This window comes from Choloepus didactylus, chromosome 10 (assembly GCF_015220235.1).
Source record: "Choloepus didactylus isolate mChoDid1 chromosome 10, mChoDid1.pri, whole genome shotgun sequence".
Taxonomy (NCBI): Eukaryota; Metazoa; Chordata; class Mammalia; order Pilosa; family Megalonychidae; genus Choloepus; species Choloepus didactylus.
Genome location: NC_051316.1, coordinates 29,788,849 through 29,814,404, shown reverse-complemented (window position 1 = coordinate 29,814,404; position 25,556 = coordinate 29,788,849). Strand labels below are relative to the sequence as shown.

General features: G+C 42.1%; 1 protein-coding gene across 3 annotated transcripts in view; it reads right to left on the bottom strand.

Annotated features, from left to right (window-relative positions):
• NTRK2 (neurotrophic receptor tyrosine kinase 2) overlaps positions 1-25,556 on the bottom strand; it is a 365,369-nt gene that overhangs the window by 214,076 nt on the left and 125,737 nt on the right. The window lies entirely within an intron of this gene.

The following is a 25,556-nucleotide window of genomic DNA, read 5'->3' as shown; positions in this document are numbered from 1 at the left end:
AATAACTAATCGCTTACTTGGCAACTGGACCAGAGAACTGGCTGACTTAAGTGGTAGAATATTAGACCACAGGAAGATTTAGGTTCTTTTTCAGAAATCCTAATATCAATAATTAATTGATTGACTAAATTTAATTAATTACCATACCAGACATATGATACATATAAACCTAGATGTAATCTTTTGCATAACATATAACACATAACCTACAGTATACATATATATAGTGTGTATATTACATGTACCACATAAGATATGAAGTGTACATATTGCATATATTATATATAAAATAGTCTCTGTATTATATATAAAACTTACAATATGTAACTTAATATTAATTAATCCCACAAACATTTGTTGAGCACTGACAGTAGACACTGTAATAGGAGACACAAAAACAAAGACATAGAGCTCCTTTCCTTGGAATATGTCATTATCTAGCAGGAGAAAAGGGAGTAAATAATTTGCACAACAAATAACCATTAGTTTACCTTGTACCAGGCTGTCTTCTCAGTGCTTTGCCCAAATTATCCCTTTTATTGTCACAATAACCCCTATGAGACAGTTTCTATTACCGTGCCCTCTTTCCTGGTGAGGAAACAGAGGCGCAGAGGACGAAGCAGCTTGCCTGAGGTCTCACAGCTAGTGCGTGATGGAGCACACCATCAGAGGGCTCTCTGCCACATTACTGTGCAGGCAGGGGACCCCAAGGTCGGCACAAGCAGGGCGCAAAGGAGGGAGTGGCCCCTCTTGGAACTTGCCCAGGAGAACATGGCAGAAACGGGGAGGATTCTACTACCTATAATTCTGTGTGCCATTTGCATGACTCTGTATCCAATTCCTAAGTGACAAAATAGATGCCAATGTAAAAACCCCCCAGACATTTGCAAGTTCAGCTTTGGAAGACGTTCCAAACCCAACCTTCCAGACTCCTGATCTTCCTCAACCTGGTGTCTGGTCTGCCAAGTTCTCGTGGCATCTGCCTGCAGAGCTGTAATTACCACCACCAATCTGTACCACCACTTACAGTAATGCTAAAGGAGCCCATGGAGCTTCATTTCCATGGCATTTCTCTCTCCCACCCTTCCAAGCCTCTAAGAAAAAAAAAAAAAAAAAACTCAGCACAGACGTCAGACACAGGTTATGGATTTAATTACCCACAAAGCCAGGAGAATTTAGGAAGTACCCAGGGCACTGATGAATGCTCCTTCCTATCTTACTCTTTTCTCTTTCTAAAAGTTTAACCTCCAGGCAAACATAAGCCAGGCCAGTTTAAGAGTGTGCTAAGGCACGTAAGACATGCATGCCAAATTAACAAACAAAATACCTTACTCCTTCAGGTTTCATGAGGGTGGAACACAAATTCTTTTCCACTGAAACAATAGGATTAATGGTAGGATGTCAAGTTTGCCAAAGAAAACAGGAGAAACTTGGCGATATAAAGAGAAGGCATCACTCTCAAACAAAAAGAGTTTCTTGATTTGATACAACAGTTTACAGCGCGTCCAATCGTGAAACGCATTTGATTTAAAAAATAACACAACAGATTAAGCTGCTAGTGCAAGCTTTATTCCCACTGGGTTTGTGATACGGGAACTCTAAGAGCTTACTGATGCCAAAGGGTTGACAGTGGGGACCAGCCCACCCTTCCTTTGCTTCTATTTGCCATTTTCCTCCTTCATACCTCTCCATACTCATTAATTATTACAGTTGGGAAATACCATTTGCTTTGTTAGATGAAAGCCCCATTGGACCACAGTTTGCTGAGGTGACAACTGCATTTGCCTATAATTAAATAGATGTCTAATGTCTCTCTGCAGCATTGTTCTGCTTGATTCATGAGGCATCTTCCCAAATAAGCAGATCTCAGCTACTTTACTGGGTTGAAGTGTCCCCCTTTGGAAATAGGGTCTCTGCAGATGTAATTAGTTAAGATGAGATCAGACCTTAACCAACTAAGGTGGTCTTAATTGGATAAGGGCGGGCCCTAAATCCAGTATAACTGGGGTCCTTATATGAAGAGGGAAATTTGGACACAGACAGAAAGTCGCAGAGGGAAGACGGCCACATGAAGACAAGACAGAAGCCGAGACTGTCACTAGGGGTGCCCAGAGCTACCAGAAGCTGGAAACATCAAGGAAGAATCCTCTCCTAGAGGCTGCAGAGGGATCATGACTCTGCCAAAACCTTGATTTCAGACTTCTGGCCTCCAGAACTGTGAGAGAATATATTTCTGTTGTTTTAAGCCACCCCGATTTTAGCAGTCTTAGGAAATTAAGGCAGCTCCGCACCGCATGTAATAAAAAGGGTGAAGCCATCATTAAAACTCAAGCACTACCTTCTTTGCCAGTTTGTTACAACTGTAAGCAATACACGGTGTCTGCATTCAAACTGTCCCGACCACCGCTGCAGCCCCAAGGAAGGCAAGTCTGCCTCCTCTTTGAAATCCTTGATCTTCACATCCACCAAAGAAATCCCACCATGTCTTGAAAAGCGAGTTTGGTTTAAAGAGCTAATTCTTTTAGAAGGAAAATGATCTACTGCTTCATACTTCTGAGGGGATGATAGTAAAATTCAACTCATCTCCCAATCTCTTTACCAGTATCTCATTGCTTCTGTCTTCTCACATTACAAGAAACTCAAGAAAAGGGCCACAAAATGATATAAAACAATAGCCAATTATTTTCTCCTAGTGAGGGGGAAAGTTTGTAGACCACAACAAATGGCTGAACATCTTGCAGGTTTAGCAGCCAAACGAGCTGTCTAGCTTATGAGCCTGAAATATCGATATTTTGACAATGTGACATTCTGAAGCATTTGCAGCATTCCGATGGTGCATGGTAGTTTACTGTGAGATTAACTCCTTTATCAAAAATAACTTGAGGGAAACTTTGCCACTGCTGCTTACAGTAGCTCAGCTAAGGCAGAACAAGGACACAGCAGGTGCTTTCTGAGAGATGTGACATAATGTTGAAAGCAGAGAAAGAGAGAAACACAGATGTGGGCTAAAACTCAATTTCTGCTAAATCTACTCCTTGATCTCCTCAAAGGGAAGGGCTGGAATGGGGAGAGGACTTGAAGGTCAGTGAAACACTGTGCTTTCTTTTCCATTGGTTCACAACCCATTTAGATTTATTTACATTTAAACGTGCATACATTTCCCCCCTATTACTCAGAAGCATTCAGCCATAAAATGGCAAGAATCCGCAGTACATTTAAATTTACAGCAATTTATCTGGAGCAAAAAGGAAAACTGCTGAGTTGAAAGGAAATGAAGGGAACGGAAGAAAGATGCAGCTGCTATCTAAAAAAGCAAATCTTATCACATTTGTCATTTGGAGAGTGCAAGTAGAAAACGAGCAACTTTGGAGTCTGCATGGCATGGCGCTACTTCACAGACGGCATGGCGGCTGGAGTGGCGACACAGCCGTTCACCTTCACTGGAAAGCAAAGTGAATGCTTCCTGAGCCTCCTGGAAAATGTTGGTGAGGTAAAACGAAAGAAATGATTCCCATGTCCTCATAACACTCGACGGCCAGAAAATAGTGGGTTCAAGGATCTGGCCATCATAAAATTAGATTTGAGCTAGGTTTCTAGTCTGCTCTCTTTCAATACCTGGGCTTAAACACCAAATGCCCTAGTTTGACATTTGTGGGGCACTTCGTCTCTGCTGGGTGTTGCATCAACTCCCCTCACTGTCGCTTTTTCTATTTTATAGGTGACACGTTTGACCTACGTGGTGGCTGTGACGTGTCCCAGATCACGTGAGAATGGAGTGAGAGGACTGAAATCTATACTCAGGATCGAACAGTTGGCCCATCTTTTACAAAGGTATCTCCTGCACCTGCAGCAGGAAGTTCCCAATATGGGAGTTTAGCTTTTATTGCTTTGGTCTCTGAGCTCTGTGAGAAAGTTGCTTAACCATCCCTAAATGTACCTTTTGCTTCTGAAGCATGTGCTTCGTGCCCACCTTCACTCTTCTACCTGAATAATTCTATAAATGCTCACCTTTATAGAAGCCTTTACCACTCTTTAAGGTCCACCGCAAGAGCAGTCTTGTGACTATTTAGTTCGCCTTCTTCTTAACTTATACAGCATTCTCTTCAGCTCACGTGGATTTCTTCTGCATTTCTTTAAAATTTGGGTTTCTTTTCTCTTTGCTGCCCCACATCCCGAGGGCAGAGAGAGCATGCCTATTCCTCTTTTATGGGCAAAGCCACCTCACACAGTACCTAGGGCTCAAGGTATCTTTAGGTCCACAATAGTGATGTCTAACCTTTGAGTTGTATTGGAGAACTTTGACATACTCGACAACAGAACCAAGTCAGGGAAAGGGGAGGAGACAACACAACAGAGGCTCTACTGCTTCTCACTGGTAACTGGATTGATCAAGTCCCTCCAAAGCTCCCTGTACATAATCACATATTTAGTCAGAAGTATACCAAAGGCTACAGTTGGTCACATGGATACCCAGTGAGTATATCCCAAGACATTTTAAGCTCCTGGAGAAAAGGAGCTAGACCATTATCAAAATTGCAGTGAGTGTGGGAGTGGGACAAAGGAGACTGTTGTCCATCCATTTTATTATCTGGAGATGTAAATCTAATACTAAATGGCTGAAGACAGTCATAAGCTCTCAAGGCTTTTGAAAGAAAAACTCTGATTTGACTTTACAAAATGAAGTTCAGTTATGGTCTTAAAATCAAAGTAGGAAACACAAAGTTCTTGGCAGAGCCTGAACGTGTAAGGAAAGCCAAAGTTATTGCACAATTAAAATTCAAGGATTCCTAAGAAGGAAGTGCTCTGCTTACAGGCCCAGTAACAAGAACCAAGGACACATTGTTGACCGTATTGGAGAGTTCACACAGGATTGGGAGCACATGTCAAGACTGAGGCCATTGCTCTATCCGTGAGATCATCTCAAAGAGCTTTAGGTGAGGAGAAAAAAAAAAAAAGATGGAGTTCGTGGCCTGAGGGTCATAAAAATGCTCAAAAGGCTTTAGCTATAACCACCTTGAGATCCTCAAATCAATCTGTTGTTCTGTGGATACATCTAGTCTGCAGGCTTGCTTCAATTAACCTGTATTGCAAAATTTATGGCATAGGTCTTAGTAGAGTGATGTGGGTTCTTAAAGACACTGTTGCACAATTTTCAGTCCCGAGAGGTTGACCAGTGTCTCAAATTTTCAGCCTAGGAAAGCACAGTGATACAGAGTTCATTGGACAAGAGTATGTACCTGCTGCTGTTGCCTGAGATTTTGCGCCTAAATTTATTTCTGGCAAAGTACTCTAGCCATTGGTTATTCCCAGTATGTGAAGCCAGAGTCCCAGAACCTACAGTATCTAAACCAGAGATAATTGACATAAAAACTATTGCTCAATCAACCTATAACTACCTAAACCCTGCAGGAACCTCAAACACACACAATGGGAGGTTCTTGGCTCTGCCCGACTGCAGCTAAAACTGTGACGTTAGTCTAGAGAAAACTTCTCAAGATGTAAATAATGTATAAGACAAGCAAGGGAAAAGAAGTGGACATGGGTCAGTCAGTGCCTGTCTAATGATGATGATGAAGATAAAGATGAAGACGAAGGAGGAGAAGGAGGAGGAGAAGAGAGGAGGAGAGGGTGCAAAAGAAAAAGTAAATGCTGTTGATGCACTTTGAAGAGACCTCAAACATACAAAAAAGGGAGATCACAGTTAATGAAAAACAGAGATAAAAAAGACCCCAAAGAGGGGCTATAAATCCAGAAACAAATTTAAGTTGGTCCTAGAAGGAAAAGAGCAGGTAAAAATAAAATTTGTCACAGAGCAACATTTTTTCATTAGGCACTCCAAGCCAATACTTCAGAAACAGAGACTGAAAATCTTTAGTATTTAGGATCCTATCTGAGAATGTGGCAATCAGGAGGGCTTCTGTGTGCAGAGCATCCCTGCATATTGCTGCAAAGCCTGCAAGTTAGGTCCACAAGGTTTTCTGTCTCCACTAAAATTAGCTAAGTGTAAGAGATAATGAAACCTAAGCTAAACACCAAGTATTCCAGAGTGAAAACCAAAGTCAGATGGGTTTAATGATCCCCACGAACTGACTAAAAGAAACATGAATTACTGGAATCTGCCTGAGAGGGGGATAAAATACAAAACTTTGGTTCTATCTGGCAATGGATGTCCTGGAAGCTATGCTGGCATCCAATATTTGGAGCAGACAAGATGAAACCACCAAGGTCAGCATTCTAAGGATTGAACTAAGGAGGTAGTTGGAGTGGTGACTTCCACACCCTGTAATGGTTTTCCTCCCACTACTTGTTGCTGCTGTGCCACATCTGCAGCCACAGACATTAACCACCGCTGCCCAGGGGTCCTGATTCCAGACCACGGCTGCAGCAGGCACATGCCTGGTCTTCAAAGATACTTCTCTGGCTCCAGCCTTTTATCCAGAGAAGTGAATGTGTCCAAACTCAGAGACAGATTGATGAAGATCATGGGGAAGGAAGGAGGTACTTCATCCATTGTGATGGTTAGGTTCATGTGTCAACTTGGCCAGGTGATGGTACCCAGCTGTCTGGTAAAGCAAGCACTGGCCTAATCATTGCCTCAAGAACATTTGTGGCTGGTTAATAAATCAACAGGCTGGTTTATTAAATCATCAGTCAGTTGGCTGCAGCTGTGACTGATGACTCAACGAAGAGCGTGTCTTCCACAATGAGAGAATGCAATCAGCTGGATTTGATCCAATCAGTTGAAGACTTTCAAGAGAGAAAGAGAGAGGACCTTCACTTCTTCAGCCAGCCAGCCTCTCCTGGGGAGTTCATTGAACACCTTCATCGGAGTTGCCAGTCTGCTGCCTTCCCTACGGAATTTAGACTTGTGCGTTCTGCCCTACGAATTTTGGACTCGTGAATCCCCGCAGTTGTGTGAGACACTTTTATAAAATGTCATATTTACAGATATCTCCTGTTGGTTCTGTTTCCTTAGAGAACCCTGACGAATACAAGCATACATGCTATTTTTCTCTTGTGCCTTTTCCCCAGAGCAACCGTTAGCAGACAGACTTTTGTCATCTCAGATATCACGTAGGTAGAACAAGAATTAAAACTTGGGAGAGGCTTGCATCTCCTCCACAGCATCGGAGGTGTGCAAAGGATGTCTGACAGGGTTGCCATGGACTCTTCTGGCACTCTGATATCTAGGGAATGTTGGTTTGGAACAGTGGTCATCCTGTCCTTTGTCAGCCTACCTGGGACATCACTTGACACTTCTCTGAAAAGGGAAATGGAATTCCCAGATTGGGCTCTGCAGAAGCCTATCAACTGAAACCCAAGGATCATACCGTGTCCTAGCATATCCCTGAGTTGCTCTGCAGGCTGAAAGAGTGTCTGTCCACTCATGCCACCAAGAATTGGATCCACACTCCAAATGTGTTTCCACAAACAGCCAATCATTAAGCACCCTCTGTCTGCTTAGCAGGTGTTATTTTTAAAAGCCCTGTTAGAATGGAGAGCTTACCCTATCTGACAACAGATTCTCAATAGGAAAGCTTAAAACGGCGAAGTTAATTCCAGGATGACAGACTTATATGCATTCAGACCGATGCAGCCAACCCCCAACTTGACTTAAATTAGTCCCACAGTCCTAGAAGCCTCTGAGGTCAGTGACATTTTTATTTGCTCAAAGAGCTCATTTTGGAAAAGCCCACGCTGCCATGCGATCCCTCGTTGCTATCCTTACTAATGCCTCAATGGACCCTTCCAGCAGCTAGACGTGTGCCAACCTCAGCCGTTTACATGGAAACACCCCTTTCTGAAAGAGTAGGAAAACTCTCTCTACTCCTTGATTCCCTCATGTCAGAACACAGCAAGTGCCTTCGCAATCCTTTGGTACATATCTAATCTAAACGTGGAAAAAACTGGATTTTAAAGAGCATGCTATCTTACACACACACTAGATATAGCAATTTATTTTTCTTTTTCAACTAAAGTACAAATGGCAACTATGGCATACCAAATATAGTAGCTTAATTAAGCACTTTTGCATCAACTTCAAGAATCAATCAGAACCAAGATACTGGAAAAACAATGTATTCTAGATTTTTTAGATGAAAATTTTGTGTATCCAGACACCTGACCTTTTTTAAGGAATGTTTTCCAAAACTTACAGGAAGCTCTTTGCTAAGTCTAAGTGCTTAAAAAGGAAAGGCTATTTACCATGTAACACTACACACATTCTCAGTTTAAAACAGGACATACCATCCATGTAAAGCACGGAGAGGCATTCAGAGACAGATGTGATAAGACAAATGCTGTAAACATTAAAAAATGTCACAAGAATGAAAGGACAGAGTGAAATTACATGTGTATAGCAGGAATGACTGGATTATAAACTAGTTTTTCTTTCATTCTTCACAATTATAGCTATCTGCCACCCAGTTAAATTGTACAAGATCCTGAAACTTTACTTACAGCTGCTATTGGCATTGGAATTGTAATAATGATAATCACCCTGCATGTTTATCTTCCTTGGCGATTGTGTACTAAAGGAGTCAGTCCACATTTCTACGTTGATACCTGAAAGGAAACCCCCTGCTGGCTTGTTGGCTGGCTGATTGCTTAGACAGGAAGAAGCAGCCTGAAGCCAGGCAGATTTGAGTTTGGATCCTGCCTGAGTTGTGCAACTCTGCCCAAGTCATGGGATCTCTCTGAACCTCAGTTACCCAACTCCAAAAGAGAGATGAAAAAAATCTATTCTGTGTGACACAGTATTAGTGGATAGGTGACATTACACACTTGTCAAAATCCACAGAACTGTATACACAGAGCGAACCCTAAAGTAAATATGGACTTTAGTTACTAAAAATGTATCAGTGTTCATTCATCAATTGTAACAAATGGACCACACTACTCTAATGCAGGCATTAATAATAGGGGAAACTGTGTGTTGTGTGTGTGTGTGTGTGTGTGTGTGTGAAATTGGGAGCTTAATATGGGAAGTCTGTACTTTCTGTGCAATTTTTTCTATAAACCTAAAACTGCTTTAAAATTAAAGTTTATTATTTAAAAAATAAAAAAAATGCTAACATGTAGGGTTGTTGTGATGGCTAGAACTACTATAAGTAGCAAATACTGTCCATGCTGTATACAAATTCTTCAACACAGTGTAGCTGCTAGCATTATGGCTATTAATATTTAGACAAAGTTCCTGGCCTTAGAAAAGAGATCTATGTTTTACCAAGAATGTATGATTTACACACACACATACACACACACACACACACACACACAAAACCTCAGGAAAATAAGCTGCTAGCCCACAAATTAAAGTTAAACCTGACCTTGATCCATCTTCATCCAGCTCATTTAGGATTCTGGGGTAAACATACAACATGAATTTAAATCAATTAGTGACAAGGTGCATAAAGACAAGAGATTGGAATATTCCTTTACAAATTCTTGACTTATTACAAGCCCATGTAACCAACTGTCGGACCATGTTTTGTTTCACTCATTAATCACCCACTCGTAAAACCTTCCCACCTTGATGACTGGATACTTCAGGACAAAAATTCTCAACCTCCCTTTCCAAGCAAGGACCTCTGTTGACCCACCAAGAAATAAATGCTTCAAGAACCAGGGGCACTTTAGAGAAACTGAATTCTTGCTACACCCACCACTGGGGTGTTGCTGGGATGCTCTTTTGCTACCTACTAGAATAACTATACCTACCGCTTTCCAGACTTCTACTCAAAGTCATGAGCAGTGAACTCCAAATACAGTCAGCTCAGCAGCCACTGCAAATGATTACTTTCAACTGCATTTTAAATCTGAGGCCCAAGTAGATTCTTTGTCCTTCAGCTCCGGAGGAAAAAGTCACAGAAGGGAGATTTGCCCAAAAGTTCCAACTTAACACTCCTGGAAAAGTGCTCTCCAAACTGAGAGTTAGAAGCCCTAGGGATACTGGAGAGGGAGTTGCATGAAGTCACAGCTGTCAGATCAATGGGGGGGGTGGGGCATATACCCTCTTGCAGAACTGTCAATGCAGAAGATGTCTTTCCATTCCAAAATGGCACTGTTGGCTGGTGACAGCACTCTTGAGTCTCAATGCTGGCAAGTGCCAGGCATTTCATACTCATGGTGGAAAATGTCTGAGAACATTCTATGGCTTCAGTTCCAATTCCAGGACCACAAAGAAATTGTTTGCAAAAGGATTTTGCCTTCATCCATACTTACTAGCACTCTACAGTTCCACTACTAAGGATCTTGCACAGATGATAATGATCAAACCACATCTTGGTAAATTTTCTACTTCCAATTGTCCAAGAGACCTGACTTAGCTGCTCAAAGGCAATGGGAGGTCTCACTAGCTGGAGGAACTTCCAAGACTTTGCCTGTTTCCTCCTTTCTAGCATCTTCTGGCAGCAGCTAAAGGAACCAAACCCTCTCTATCTGGCTCATTGCACTAGATTATAGTCATAAAGCCCCTTCAGAAGAGTCAGATGATTTCCTGAGGGAGAAAGTAAACATTTTACTATATAATTATAAACCTAATTAATGTAAAATAAATTAATTAGGGACTTGTGCTGGAAATGAACACCATAGTTTATTGGTTTATTGCTGTATTTACTGGAGACAGCTATTGGGAAGTTAAACCTTGAGAAGAAGGCTAACTTGGTCTTAAACCTCATTTTACCTCCCCTCTCCCACCTCAAGCTTCCACTCCAAATGAACTGTTAGATTTCCTATTTATACTCAGGATCATGGTACAGTGGACTCTGAGTACCAATTCTACTACACAAGGGGTCCTTCTCACAGAAAGGAATTAAAGAATGGAAATGCCCCCTCAGAATGGACTCCTAAATTCCATAGAATTCAAATGGAAACTGATTATATGCTGATCTCTAGGAAAACAAAAACAAAACAAAACAAAACACCATCCTAAACCATCGCAGCTACAGTAGTTTCTAGCTGGCAGTTAGCTGAAATAATAAGAGGATCATAAAAAGCTACAGTTTCCGTTTCCCAGAGAATCATGACAAAAACTCACCTGGAGCAGAAACAGCCATCTGCTACAGATTGTTCCACATCATTTGTTTGCCTGTTTTTTAATTCTCAGAAAGAATTCAAAAGTGATATTGACCAAGAAGGATGATTTCACAGAAAAGACCCGGTTTGCAATATTGCCCCAACAATCATCTGAAAGTTTCCTGACTTAGGAAAGAAAGGAGGCTGAGAAAAGGAGCCCTTAAAGGATGATTCTCATGGCACAGAGAGTGCATTAAGGTTTTTGGTAAATGAAGAATATCTTCTTCCAGTTTTCAAAATTGTCCATAATTTCTAGGAAAGCCAATCTACATCTCTCACTTTTTTTCTCTTACTTGCCACAAAAACAGAGAACAGCTGCTGTGCAAAAGTCTGAGCCACTGGGCAGTAGGAAGATGAGAGGGGAGAGTATGGGCTCTGAAGCTAGAACTTAGGACAAATGCATGACCTTGGGCAGGTGACCTTGGGCAAGTGACCTTGGGCACGTAACTTTGTTTTCTTCATCTGTAAAATGGAGCTAATGATAGTACTTAATTCATGGGGTTTAACTGTGCAGATTAAATAAGCTAATGCATATAAATTGTTTAGAAGAGTGCCTGGCATATAATATGTGTTCAGTAAATATTGGCCATTTCTATTATCTGCAGGTTCTAGCTGCTAGCTTTTTTCCCTTTGAAAATAGCTATTCAGTATTCAAAAGGAGGTGCAAATGATTTATCGTACAAGTCTAATTTGTTGGACATCCCAGTCCACACATGCACCAAATGGAAAAAGCAGTTGAAGGCTGAGATTGTAGATAAAACAGAATTCTCTTGTTTCAGACAAGAAATAAGCTATTTCATCACTGGAACAGACAACTACAGCAAAGAAAGGAAATTTAGAGACCCTAAAGCCCATCCACTCCAGCCGGTCTTGTTCTCTACTTTTGAAAACAAGGAATATAAGTTTAGGAGAGCTGGAGTAATTTGCTCAAGGGCACAGAATCAGGGAAGGGCAGACTCAGGGTCCCCTGTTGCTGTGCGAGCTACAGTGCTAGCATGAGACGCCAACTTGGTGAAAGCATCTCTCATGACACACTGAAGCCAAAGACGGAAATGGAATCAGTTGCTATTGATATGAAAATAAACATCCCAGTGGCTCTGAGCTGGAAGTTCTGAGTGCACTAGTGCTAAATCACCCACGTAGTCTCTTTTATTTTTGCTTAAACATTCAATTGATTTCCACATAAAGGGAAGAAGACGCCAGCCCCTGTGCTCGGGTGCCGTGCAGTCACCCACGGTTGGTGGTGCAGGGGTCAGCAAATTATTTTCTATAAAGAGCCAAGTAACAAATAACTTCAGCTTTGCAGGCCATACGGGCTCTGTCACAGCTACTCAACTCTGCCATGGTAGCGTGAAAGCAGGCATAGACGATATGTCAAAGAATGAGCTGGCTGTGCGCCTGTAATATTTTATTTACAAAAACAGACAGCAGGCCATATTTGGCCCATGGTCCACAGTTTGCCAACCTTCGATTAAAGTAATCATCTGCTTGATGTATTTCCTTTATTACTTTTACCTTTTCCCACCTTCAGTTCCTCCTTAAATGAAGGTTCATACTGTTTCAATATTCTTATCATGATGCAATCAATATGCAGGAGAATCTAATTTATTTTATACTGGAAATAAAAGCCAGCATGAATTTATGAAAGCCCTAAATTATGAAATATGTTTAAAGAAATGCAGTTTTATTACTTTCATATACATATAGGAATCAAAATTAAGCCAATAAAACATTTCCAGCATGTTTTGGCAAGTAGGGGGTAATTCAGCCTTACCCAAAAGAAAAGAACAACTTAAAATTATGTAATTCATCAAGTGTTTTCACAAGATTTTTTTCTAAAGTGCTTAAAAAGTTTGTTCCCTAAGATGGTTTAAATGGGATGTGTTAGAAACCATCCCCATCTCGTTTTCACTATTAATTGAGTCAGTAATTTCTCTGTTCATGGAAGATGCCCAATATTCTGCCAAACTGATTTATCACTAACTTAATGATCTGAATCAGCCAAAATGTTTGAACTTCCTGAAAAACCTATGACATCATATATTAATACCATTTTTTTTGAAATAGCTTTACTGCTCTCTCTCTAAAGACCTCTAGTTGACCTTTTGGCAGACATTATGAGTTGGCTGCTCAAAACCCATTCACAATCCCTTTCTTCCTTGCATTCCATTACGCTGGAGGATGAAAACCCAATGCACATGTTTTCCCACCATCCCTTGAATTAAGGGTGGGCATATGACCCAATTCTGGCCACAAAGATGTAGCTAGATATCCAGGGGGGTAGTGGTTCTTCTCTTCTTCATGTAAAAGGCCAGGCCTCATCAGAAGAAGCCTCATTTTTCTTCTTACTTCTTCCCACTTAGAATGTAGATTTGATGCCTGGAGGTAAGGCAGCCATGTTGAGACCACAAGGCCACGAATGTGAGGATGGAGGCAGTTGCTAATGATAGCAGAAGGGAAAGATGGAAAAAGTCTGAGTCCCCAATGGCATCATTAAGCCACCATAGCAGCCCCATATCCTGGACATCTTGTGTGAAACATAAATCCCTATCTGCTTAACTGGTTGATTGTTCTGTTTATTGTTGCAGCTAATACAATCCTGACACAATTCATGGAGGTTTTGGGCTTGTTTATATTATTCTAAAAGAGAGAGTGGTTGACTCTAAATAAAGAAGCTCAGCTATTACCAAAGGAAAATAGTCAGCTTTCAAGTGGCACTCTGGCATCTGTGCGTCCTGGAGCTCTCTGCATGGCCACAGTACAATGGTATGGAGCTGGGTGGAGAGCCAGAGTGGAAATACACTAGGGACAGCCACACTAGTAGACCATGGGACAACAGCCAAACCTCTGCTGGGCCTCCAAAAGGGTCACAGACATGGCCAAGATTCAGTTGCATGAGTGGGAGATAGATGAACTTTTGGGGGACCCAGGAGAAGGGAACTGAGCACAGAAAAGAAGTAAGTGAGACACTGAGGATGAGGCGCTGTGATCAACTCAAGCTCTTGGGTTGAATCTTGGGGCTGGTGAAAGACAACAGAACCTCCTTGGCATCTGTGGACTTGAAAGGAGGAGACTTGGGGCTTCCTCCTGTGAAGAGCCCACATATTTCCTCTTCTCAGTGCCAGTGAGAGAAGTGGGACAGCGCTGGGTTGACCTGCACATGTGTGAGCTCAGAGCTGTGAGGGAGGGCATGCAATAGTGCCTGTGTGCCCAGGGTAGGGGTGAGGGGGAGGCACCAAGTGGCCAAGGCTGTCACTGGCTGTGTTGGGACAAGGGGTCACAGAATGACTGGTGTCTTCCTGATGCCAGGCCTCAGAATGTCTGCAGTGGAAGCACCCAGGGCAGAGCCAATACCAAATACCAGGCAGAAGGATTATAGCCACATTTCAGTAGATGCCAGGGAAGGCTGCCAACTGCTAGACCTCCTCCTCTCCACTCCCTTCTCCCTGTTTGACTGTCCATGGCACCCCAGGGGAAGGTGTGGAGGGAACCTGGACTTGCCTGGGCTTCAAGTCTCAGCAAAATCTAGTTTTGACTGAGTTTATCTGGAAATTACTATATGAAGTGCTCAGAGCTGAGATTTTAAGGCAGAAATCAAGTTCAGTTAGAGGAAAATGAAGACCATAGATTTTCCCAAATCCCAGATGAGAGGCTTCTTCTGCCTTGTTTTTATCTCCTCACTCATGCAACTGAGTGCAAATTTCCTCTCTTGGACACGTCTATTATGATCAGAGGCCTGGGGGAGGTTTGGGGGCTTTCCCATGGCAATTTGGAGCCGTAAGAGTGGCTGTCTCCAATCACAGACTTTAAGAGATTTTGCTTCCATCTACCTATATTCCTACCAAATACAGTGAGATGGAAACTGTTCATAAAATTGAGGTTCCTGTGTTTTAGTAAGACATTGAGAAAAACGAATCCATTCTACTCAGTATTAGATTCAACCTCTGTCCCAGAGCTCCAAAATCCCTTTACATTCAAGAATTTTCCCTCCTTTGACTATCTTCCCCTTTACCACAATTACGAAGGTCAGAGTGAGAAAGAAAGGAGATAGCATAAAGGGGGAGAGTAGAGAAAACCAAGATTTTCTTAAGTGTCTAACTACATTCCAGGGGTATTTTATTTTGGGTGCATTTTATCCCTATATCAGAGATGAGGAAACTGACAGGATAAACAACTTTTCCAGTCTCAAGGAGCCAATAAAAACTCAAATTATATCCGACTCTAAAGAGTACATGTTGTACCGTTCTTTCCTTACTGTGCCATGTGGTCAGCCCATTTGAATTGCCTTTTTAACCTGCTCATCTCTCTCTCTTCCAGAGAGGCAAAGAAATCAGCCGCCTCCACTTCCACCCCTGTCTGCATGAGCAAAGGAACATATGGCAGCTGCCCAGCTGCCCTCATTTTGAGGTAACGGCTAGTCCCAATTACCAAATCTCCTTTTGTGTAATTTGGTGTTTTAATAGAAGGACTTCCTTCCCCTCTCCCGCCCCCATCTCTCTCTCTCTCTCTCTCTCTCTCTCTCTCTTTCTCTCTCTCTCTCTCTCTCTCACTGGTTTGTGTCTGCTGCTAAATGCTATTCCTGGAAATGGACATTTTCAGCCTCTTGATGGATACACACATCAACACTTGAGACCCCCATACTACTTGCCAAATTTGCATCATTGGACATAAAAAGGAGACAGCTTGAGTTTGTGTGGAGTAAACCAAGTTGTCTGAAACCACAGTTTTTCTATAATGTGCCAAAGAGTAAGCATTTCCAGCTTTTCTGGTCATACATTCTCTATTGCAACTACTCAACTTTTCTCTTGCAGCACGAGAACAGCCAGAGTTAATAGGTAAATAAATGAGCATAACTGTGTTCCAATAAAGCTTTATTTATAAACATATTTGGTCCACTGGCCATAGTTTGCTGACTCCTGTTCTATAGTCATTTCTGTGAGCCACAACATGGGGATTAGCTGTTCTTCCCTCCTTCTGAAATAGAACAAAATGGAAATTCTTCATTCCTGTCCATTAAAATATCATTTTTGTGTAGTATAAGCTTGCAGACATACTGCCCACCAAATCTCTTTAAAAAATTCAAAACCGTGTTGCATATCATTATTGTCTATGTTTGCCACTGGGGAAACAAATGCATAGGGCAGGAAAACTGGCCTGAAGTTGGTAAGCATTTGTGGGACACAGCTGAGAAAAGATTCTTGTGTCCACACTCACCAGCCCTAACATTACCACAGGAGGAATGCTGCTTCTCACTGAGCAGTGCAGAAAAAATAACTTTTATTTTAACTCACACTCTGAGATTTAGGTCATGCCCATGGCAAGCAATAAAATCCTCTACTCAGATGCTCATGGCTAATTTGACACCACAACCACCACAACCACCCCCCGCCCAAAAGAAAACTCAACCCAGGTGATTTTTTGGTTGTTTTCTATTAAGCCAATTTGTCACAGACACTTGTTCTCAATATAACATTTTCTTCTCTTGTTTTCAAAATAACAAAGTGGGCAAAATGCATGTACAATTGTTAAGCACAACCAACCGATAGCAGTCTGTGTGAAGGGTGGCTGCAAATAGTGAAAAGGACTCCCAGCAAACACACACATACACACACACACAGAAGTTGCATTCCTTCATTGTGTCACCATGTACACTCTGCACACACTCTTGTGTAAGCGAAATTTTCTGATCATGATGGTGACGATGACAATGACGATGGTGATGACAACTATACTTTATTGAGCATCCACTGCATGTTGGACACCATGGTAAGTATTTTCCACGTGTCAGGGCAAATGCTCATGACATTTCTGCTCTACATATTTACAGAAGAGGAAATTGAGGCTCAGCGGAGTTGTACAGCAGGGATGCTATAGAACAGTGAGGTCAAAGATAGCTCAGAGTTTAAATCTCTATTTTACTAATTTTGGGACCTTGGGCACCCTTCTTATCCTTGTGTCAGGCTAAGTGTTCTCATTTGTAAATGGCAGTAATTATATATTCCATAAAGCTGTGTTGAAAGAAGTGAATGAGATAATATCTGTAAAGCAGTTAGTACAATATCCCAGCATGTTAGGATGAACCATATGAAACTGCCAGTATTTAAACACTCTTGACCTAGACAAATGGCAATTTCATACAGCACAAACTAACAATTCCTCAGTAAATTATATTATTAGTATTATTGTTATTATTTTCCAAGGACAAGAGGAAGGTGGCAGAGCAAGGCTTTTAGTCTGAATTTGACTGACAGGGAAAACCAATGCTTTTTCTACCAACTTAGTGACCTTCAAAGAAATCCAATGATACTCTTTACTGAGGGCTCCCTTAATAAATTGAAACTGACTTCAGGGAACTAGTAAATAAAAAGAACATTAATACTTTTTATTTTACTAGCAGCACTTTAGGAAGAGCACAAAGTCCATTTTATAATCAGTTCAGTATATCCAAAACCTGTTTGAAGCATATTAACCAAATATCAGTCGAATAAAAATGTGAACTCTCTCTCTTCTTTAACATATTAAGGGTCATGATCTACTGAAAATTGGGATCTGCCTCATTAAGCAGTTATAATTAACTCTGCTCATAATATTCCTCAGTGGAATTCCTGCTGTGGTTCATACTTAAAACCAGAAGGGTAATTCAGCAGCACTTGAAGAAAGAACAATCCAATTTTCTGTTTCAAATTCCATGATAGGAACTGGGAGTAAAAATAACTTTCTCTTCCCAGGCTGGGGAATTGTAAGATAAAGAGACTTCCCCTCAAATGCCTGTCTGCCATTGACAAGCTTAAAAGAAATAAATTCACATCTGAAATGAAACCGTTTCTTGTTGTTTTACCAAGTTCCCAGTAGCTCCATCTGTTGAGAGTCTAGACAGTTTACAAGCTTGAGTTGCATTTTAGACAACGTCTCTCAAACTCAGAGATGATTCTTAAAAAGCCCTTCTCTTGAAAATATGAGTATCTTATCCCCAGAGTGATGTCTCACAGAATTGTAAAATCTGATCAGAAAGAGGAATTTCCTTCACTTGTTTTTTTCCTGAATAAATAACAAAACATCATTCTACAGGCAATGTATATAGAGGAAATACCAGAGTGAAGAAAACATCTGCACAGTATTTTGACTGGAAACCACATATGTCCCCTAGAATTTTCTAGGATATCTGCTCCTAGTGCACACACGTCCAGCAGAACTCCCTCCTGGTGATAGACTTTTTCAAATGAATGTTATCACTGTGGGGCTCTATCAGCCTTTCAGTCTGTGTGGAATGAAGGTTGGCTTCAAAACATTACAGAGGGAATAGTCAATCATTTGAATAATTTTTCCCCCTATAGTTGACCCAGACATAAGTAAATATAAGTAAAGATTAGGGTAAAGGCAGTTAACTCCAAGTGTTAATCTATTTATTCTTATAGAAGTCCTCAAATAATGAGATTGCCAAAGGAAATATCCTTGGAGGAACAGGGGTCATGGACTATGTCCCTTACGGTCGCCATTTTGAATGTTGGATTGTGCAATCATTAAAGCTCTTTTCATAAGATGCCAAGAGAACATTGAACTCATTTCCATCAGCATAAGAGGTAAAAAGCTCAAATTTCTCTGACATTAGCAAGTTAGAGATTCTTCATTCTAAAAAGCTCACTTAGCCAACAAATGCAAAAACAAACAATCAGAATATGATATGACACTACTAGGCAAATCCCAAGGGACAATGTCACATTTAAAAGGAAAGAGGTAACTAAAAGGTGACAGAAAAATAATTAGAGAAGAAACATTGATAATGGCCTTTAAAAAGCACATCACAACCAGGATTCATCTAATAATAATCACCTTATCAGAGCAGATTGATTCCCCAGACTCAATCTTGATTTAATTCTATCTTGAAAGAGTCTTTCAACTCTTTGAAAGTTTGCTGAAGAGTTCCTTTCACATCCCCACCAAGTCAACTTACACTCCTTCCCTCAACATCTCACTGGCTCCACACTCAAAACCATAGCTACCTGCACTACATCTAAGCAAACCTATCAGGATGGATACATGGGATGGCTTTTAAAACTCTAAAAAAGTCTAGCTGACACAGCAAACAGCAGCAGTGACCTTGAGGGTATCGATCAAGCTGGTTTCTCTGTTACTGAGGTAGAGAAATTAAGCAGTCTTCTAAATCATTAATAGATTCCTTTTCTGTTCTTCTATTCAACTCCCCCATCCCTTGCCCAAACCAGAAATCCATCCTTTCAAGCATCCATACATCTTGGTGGGCATCAACAAAATTTCTCCTGTTAAGACATTCAAGAAGAGGGCATACTTTCTTTCTCTCACCAATGCTTAAAATAGCCAAGGGAAAATTCAGCCACAATAAACTGAATAATTGCCATAGAAAGATACACGATTTTTACTTCATTTGTGGGGCTGATAGGTAGTCTCCCATAGAAGCTGATTAAAAAGATACTGAAAAAGAAAAGATTTTAAGCATGTCATTTTTCTAACCAAAGTTTGCCTGACTTCATTTTGCTAATGAAGAGTTTTCTCTTTAAGAGTACTGAGATGTGCACGTAGCCCACTTAAGATTCACAGACCTAGTGGATGGGCTCCATATGCACTGGGGAGAGACACCCCAATTAAAAATGCCCAGTCTCCAATTACCTCCCATACCATCTACACCTTGGAGTTGAAAGGAGGACACCACGAGTGGCCCAAATGAATGAAAATGCAGCAAGAAGATGTCTTGTTAAATGCTTGCAGGGAGGAATAGAATGTCACGTCCACTCCACTCGTTGCCATGTGGGCATTTAAGCTGTTTAGTTTACCAATCGCCCCAAGTGAGAGAAGAGTACGAAGTGCTGCTTTGGAAGGAGATAAAAGGACAGGAGAGGATAAGGAAAGCTCAGGGTTAGGATGGGCTGGAATGACAACCTCTGGGGTCACAGGGCAGGAAAGAGCACAGGATGGGGGGACAGAGCGGGAAAGAAAGAAGGAAGGTAGGCTGTGGGCACATGCTCAGTGGAATGTGTACAAAGTCACCAAAACCCATTCCTACTGCATCTAAGCCTGCAATTAACTCCTGCTAACCCTGGCAAGCACAAATGTCACTCAGGACCTCAGTTTCCCCCAAGGAAGCTGTACTAGGCAGCCTCTGACCTTCCTTTCCAGGACTAACACCCAGTGATTCTATGATCCAAGCTTGTCCTTCTTTGCAATCTCTAGAACAATCCCTGCATCTCAGCATCTTAAATTGGTGGGTAGTAGATCACAGCCCTGAAAGTCAGATCAGCAAAGCCTTCTGCTTCCCTACTCTGCAAGGCAAATGCTCTGGACACTTGGCTCTGGGCTATCAAGATCTGGCACAGAAAAAATTAATTCATTTCACCTCACTGAGACTTCTGGCTGTTCCCCAACAGCTCAGCAATTTTGCAGTCTGCTGGGGCTGGAGCTTGTCCGTCTAGTGGTTGTTTCTTCAGACCACCCCTGGGGACAGGCAGCACCTTCTCTGCCTCCCTGTTAGCTTCACTCTTTCTTCTCTCCCCGTTGTGCTGTGGAATAAGAAGCTGATGCCTCAGCTCCTGCTAGGTCAGAACCTCATCTTTCTTTGACCTGCTTCTATCTGGCCTCTATGCCTCACCATTCTTCTGAAATGCCACCACAAAAGCCTTCCAAACAAGTTCTCCATGACCTTTTCTCCATCCTCTTCATAGATGATGAAACTGAGGCCTTTGGCACTGGGGGCTCACCCTACTTGTAAGAATCTCCACTCCTTGATTCTCTGACACCATTTTCAGTCCTCCCGTTCCTCTATCTGCTATCTCCCAATCAGTTCTAATTCCCTAGGAATTAGGAGATAGTCACTGGCTCTGGGGGAAACTGAGTCCTGTCCCTGACTACTGGTGGTCAAGGACTCCTATCTAAAGTCCTCTCCAGGTTTTCTACAGAAAACCATCCCACAGCAGCCCCTACCTCCTTCTCCCACTCTGTTGTACGCCCCTCCTCTTCATGCGTCTTGTGTCTCAAGTCACACAAGACACTGTTCCCACAAAACACCTGCCCACATGATCAAACTTCTGCAAAGAACTCCCTTTCCCACATCCCTGCTGGGAGCCTGTTACCTTTGATAGCCAAGTTCAAATGCCATGTCATCTCCTACACAAAGCCCGCCCTTGGTCTCTGAGGCTGGGGTAGAAGAGCCGATATCCGAGACCCCAAAACAGACACTGATGACGTCACTTTGCTCTATGTTATTTGCTTTTCTGTGAATACACTGGCAGATTCTCAAGGGTGACACTCTCCTCTCTATGGCCCCAGTACATGACAGTGCCCAGCAGAGAACAGACACTCAACCTAATGTCTGAAAAATGACAGACTGGCCCAAGAAATGAATGAATCCCATCTGCACCTGCCAAATCATATATTTATTAGTTTTTCATTTTCTTCCCATTTTTACAATTTTTTAAAATTTTATTTTTATTTTTTTCCTATGTATATCATTATTGGTTTCTCCAGAATATTTATTTTAAATCCCCAGAGATAAATTATAATAATTTAATAATAATAAATTAATACTTGTTGAATGTTGTCATGCTTACTGTGTACAACAATAGTAACTAATACTTACATGGTGCCATCCAAATGCCAAACATTCTTCTAAGTCCTTTACGGCTTTGAATTAATCTAATACTCACAGCACCCCTATAAGTAGTATTATGATTATATACTTTTAGAGATGAGTTTTTGTTTGCCAAGGCTCTATAACAAATACCACACAATGGGCTGATGTTAACAACAAAGTATTTAGTGTCTCACAGTTTTGAAGGCTAGAAATCCAAAATAAAAAGATGCTGACAAGGCCTTGTTTTCTCCCATGTTTGGTAGCATTCTGATAATAGCATATGGCACATGGCAATCTCTCTGCTCTCTGGCTTCTTCTGATTGACTGCATCCAAATTTCCTCTGCCTTATAAGGACTCTAGACATGTGGATTAAGGCCCAACCCTGATTCAACTTAGCCTCATCTAAATAGGATCTTAGAAGATCATATTCACAAAGGAATCCACACCTTAACTAATGCAATAATCCCATCTTCGAAGATCCTATTTACAAATGGGCTCACCCCCACAGAAACACAGATTAAGATGTGAACATGTCTTTTGAGGGGGACGTGATTCAATCCCCAATAGTGAGGGAAGTGAGGCACAGAAAGGTAGAGGAACATGCCCTCAAGTCACAAAGTGGGTAAGAGCTGGAGAGAGGGTTCAAACCCAAGAAGTCTGGCTCTGCTGTCTCCTCTTTCCTGGTTAGCTAGACGGCCTCACTGTGCTCTATACTGCCCACCATCGTCATACTTCACAGATATTCTCTTATTTAATCCTCACCACACCTCTATTGAACTAGATGCTATTTTTATCATCATGTTTTACAATTTAAAAAGAGGCTTTGCCACGTGGCAGGTGAACCCACTGCCCTCCCACCTATGTGAGATCTGACTCCCAGGGGTGCAAATCTCCCTGGCAATGCGGGAAATGACTCCTGGAGATGAGCCTGGACCTGGCATCGTGGTACTGAGAAAGCCTTCCTGATCAAAAGGGGGAAGCAAAATGAAACAAAATAAAGTTTCAGTGGCTGAGAGACTTCAAATGGAGTTGAGAGGTCACTCTAGCAGGCATTCTTATGTGCTGTATAGATATCCCTCTTTAGTTTTTAGTGTATTGGAATAGCTAGAAAGAAATACCTGAAACTACTGTACTGCAACCCAGTAGGCTTGATTCTTAAAAACGATTGCATAGCTACATAGCTTACTTGGTGTGACTGTGTGATTGTGAAAACCTGGTGGCTCACACTCCCTTTATCCAGTGCATGGACAGATGAGTAGAAAAATGGGGACAAAAACTAAATGAAAAATAGGGTGAGATGGGGTGGGGTGGGGGATGGAATGTTTTAGGTATTCTTTTTTTACTTTTATTTTTATTTCTTTGGGAGTAAGGAAAATGTTCAAAAAATGATTCTGGTGATGAATGCACAACTATATGATGGCACTGTGAATAATTTAATGCTGCACACTGTAGATGATTGTAGGGTATGTGAATATACCTCAATAAAACCATATTTTTTAAGAAAAGAGGCTTTGAGAGGTGAAGAAATTCATCAAAGATCACCCAGCTAATAAGGGGTGGACCTTGGAATTGAAAACCCAGTGTTTTGTCTAACTTCTCACATCTCAGAAGATGAGATGAGGAGAGAAGGTAGAAAGTTCATAAAGACTCATCTATCCACCCAGCCACTGCTGTTTATGGAGCAGCCTATCCCCGTGACCCAGCATCCCCAAATAGCAGATAGATGGGTTCACACCAGCCTAATTTCACAGATGAGTCAAGAGCCAGTGACCAACCAGGTCGAATGGCCATGCCACCCGAGTCTCCTGAGGTGACCTCGTTCTAAAGTCCTTGTTATCACACATGAGATCATTTTGCACCTGTTCATTTCTCATATGCATCGTCTCTGACTGCATCATTTCAGGCTTCCGGAAATCTAAACTCCTTTAAGCTTCCAGAAATCTGACCAGCATAGAAATAGAATTGCTTCTCCCTTGGTTCAAGGACAATGAGACGGCAATGAGGAGGCTTAAGACTGAGAAAAGATTTCAGGCATGATTTTTAAAGACACTTGGCCATAATTCTTTCTGGCAGAGTCACCGCCTCCACCTTTGTATGTTCACAATTTCATAAAGTGAATAACATTTTTGCGATCACATACATATGATGATCACTGGGAGCTGCAAACCACAATTGACACATGACAACAAAGAGTCATTCTCAAACACGGGGTTATCTACCATTGTCCCTCTTTTAGTTTTAAGATAACACCTTTCGAGTTTTGAGAGGCGGGGCAAGATGGCAGACTGGTGAGCTGTATGTTTTAGTTACTCCTCCAGGAAAGTAGGTAGAAAGCCAGGAACTGCGTGGACTGGACACCACAGAGCAATCTGTCTTTGGGCATACTTCATACAACACTCATGAAAATGTCGAACTGCTGAGATCAGCGAAATCTGTAAGTTTTTGCGGCCAGGGGACCCGCGCCCCTCCCTGCCAGGCTCAGTCCCGTGGGAGGAGGGGCTCTCAGCTCCGGGAAGGAGAAGGGAGAACTGCAGTGGCAGACCTTATCGGAAACTCATTTTACTGATCCAAACTCCAACCATAGATAGACTGAGACCAGACACCAGAGAATCTGAGAGCAGCCAGCCCAGCAGAGAGGAGACAGGCATAGAGAAAAAAAACAACACGAAAAACTCCAAAATAAAAGCGGAGGATTTTTGGAGTTCTGGTGAACACAGAAAGGGGAAGGGCGGAGCTCAGGCCTTGAGGCGCATATGCAAACCCCCAAAGAAAAGCTGATCTCTCTGCCCTGTGGACCTTTCCTTAATGGCCCTGGTTGCTTTGTCTATTAGCATTTCAATAACCCATTAGATCTCTGAGGAGGGCCCCCTTTTTTTTTTTTTTTTTTAATCCTTTTTTCTTTTTCTAAAACAATTACTCTAAGAAGCCCAATACAGAAAGCTTCAAAGACTTTCAATTTGGGCACGTCAAGTCAAGAGCAGAACTAAGAGAGCTCTGAGACAAAAGGCAATAATCCAGTGGCTGAGAAATTTCACTAAACACCACAACTTCCCAAGAAAAGGGGGGTGTCTGCTCACAGCCACCATCCTGGTGGACAGGAAACACTCCTGCCCATCGCCAGCCCCATAGCCCAGAGCTGCCCCAGACAACCCAGTGTGACGGAAGTGCTTCAAATAACAGGCACACACCACAAAACTGGGCGTGGACATTAGCCTTCCCTGCAACCTCAGCTGATTGTCCCAGAGTTGGGAAGGTGGAGCACTGTGAATTAACAAAGCCCCACTCAGCCATCATTTGAGCAGACTGGGAGCCTCCCTACACAGCCCAGCAGCCCAGAACTGCCCTGGGGGGACGGCACTCACCTGTGACATAGCACAGTCATCCCTCAACAGAGGACCCGGGGTGCACAGCCTGGAAGAGGGGCCCACTTGCAAGTCTCAGGAGCCATACACCAACAGCAAGGACTTGTGGGTCAGTGGCAGAGACAAACTGTGGCAGGACTGAACTGAAGGATTAGACTATTGCAGCAGCTTTAAAACTCTAGGATCACCAGGGAGATTTGATTGTTAGGGCCACCCCCCCTCCCCGACCGCCCAGAAACACGCCCCACATACAGGGCAGGCAACACCAACTACACACGCAAGCTTGGTACACCAATTGGGCCCCACAAGACTCACTCCCCCACTCACCAAAAAGGCTAAGCAGGGGAGAACTGGCTTGTGGAGAACAGGTGGCTCGTGGATGCCACCTGCTGGTTAGTTAGAGAAAGTGTACTCCATGAACCTGTAGATCTGATAAATTAGAGATAAGGACTTCAATTGGTCTGCAAATCCTAAAAGAACCCTATCAAGTTCAGCAAAAGCCACAAGGCCAAAAACA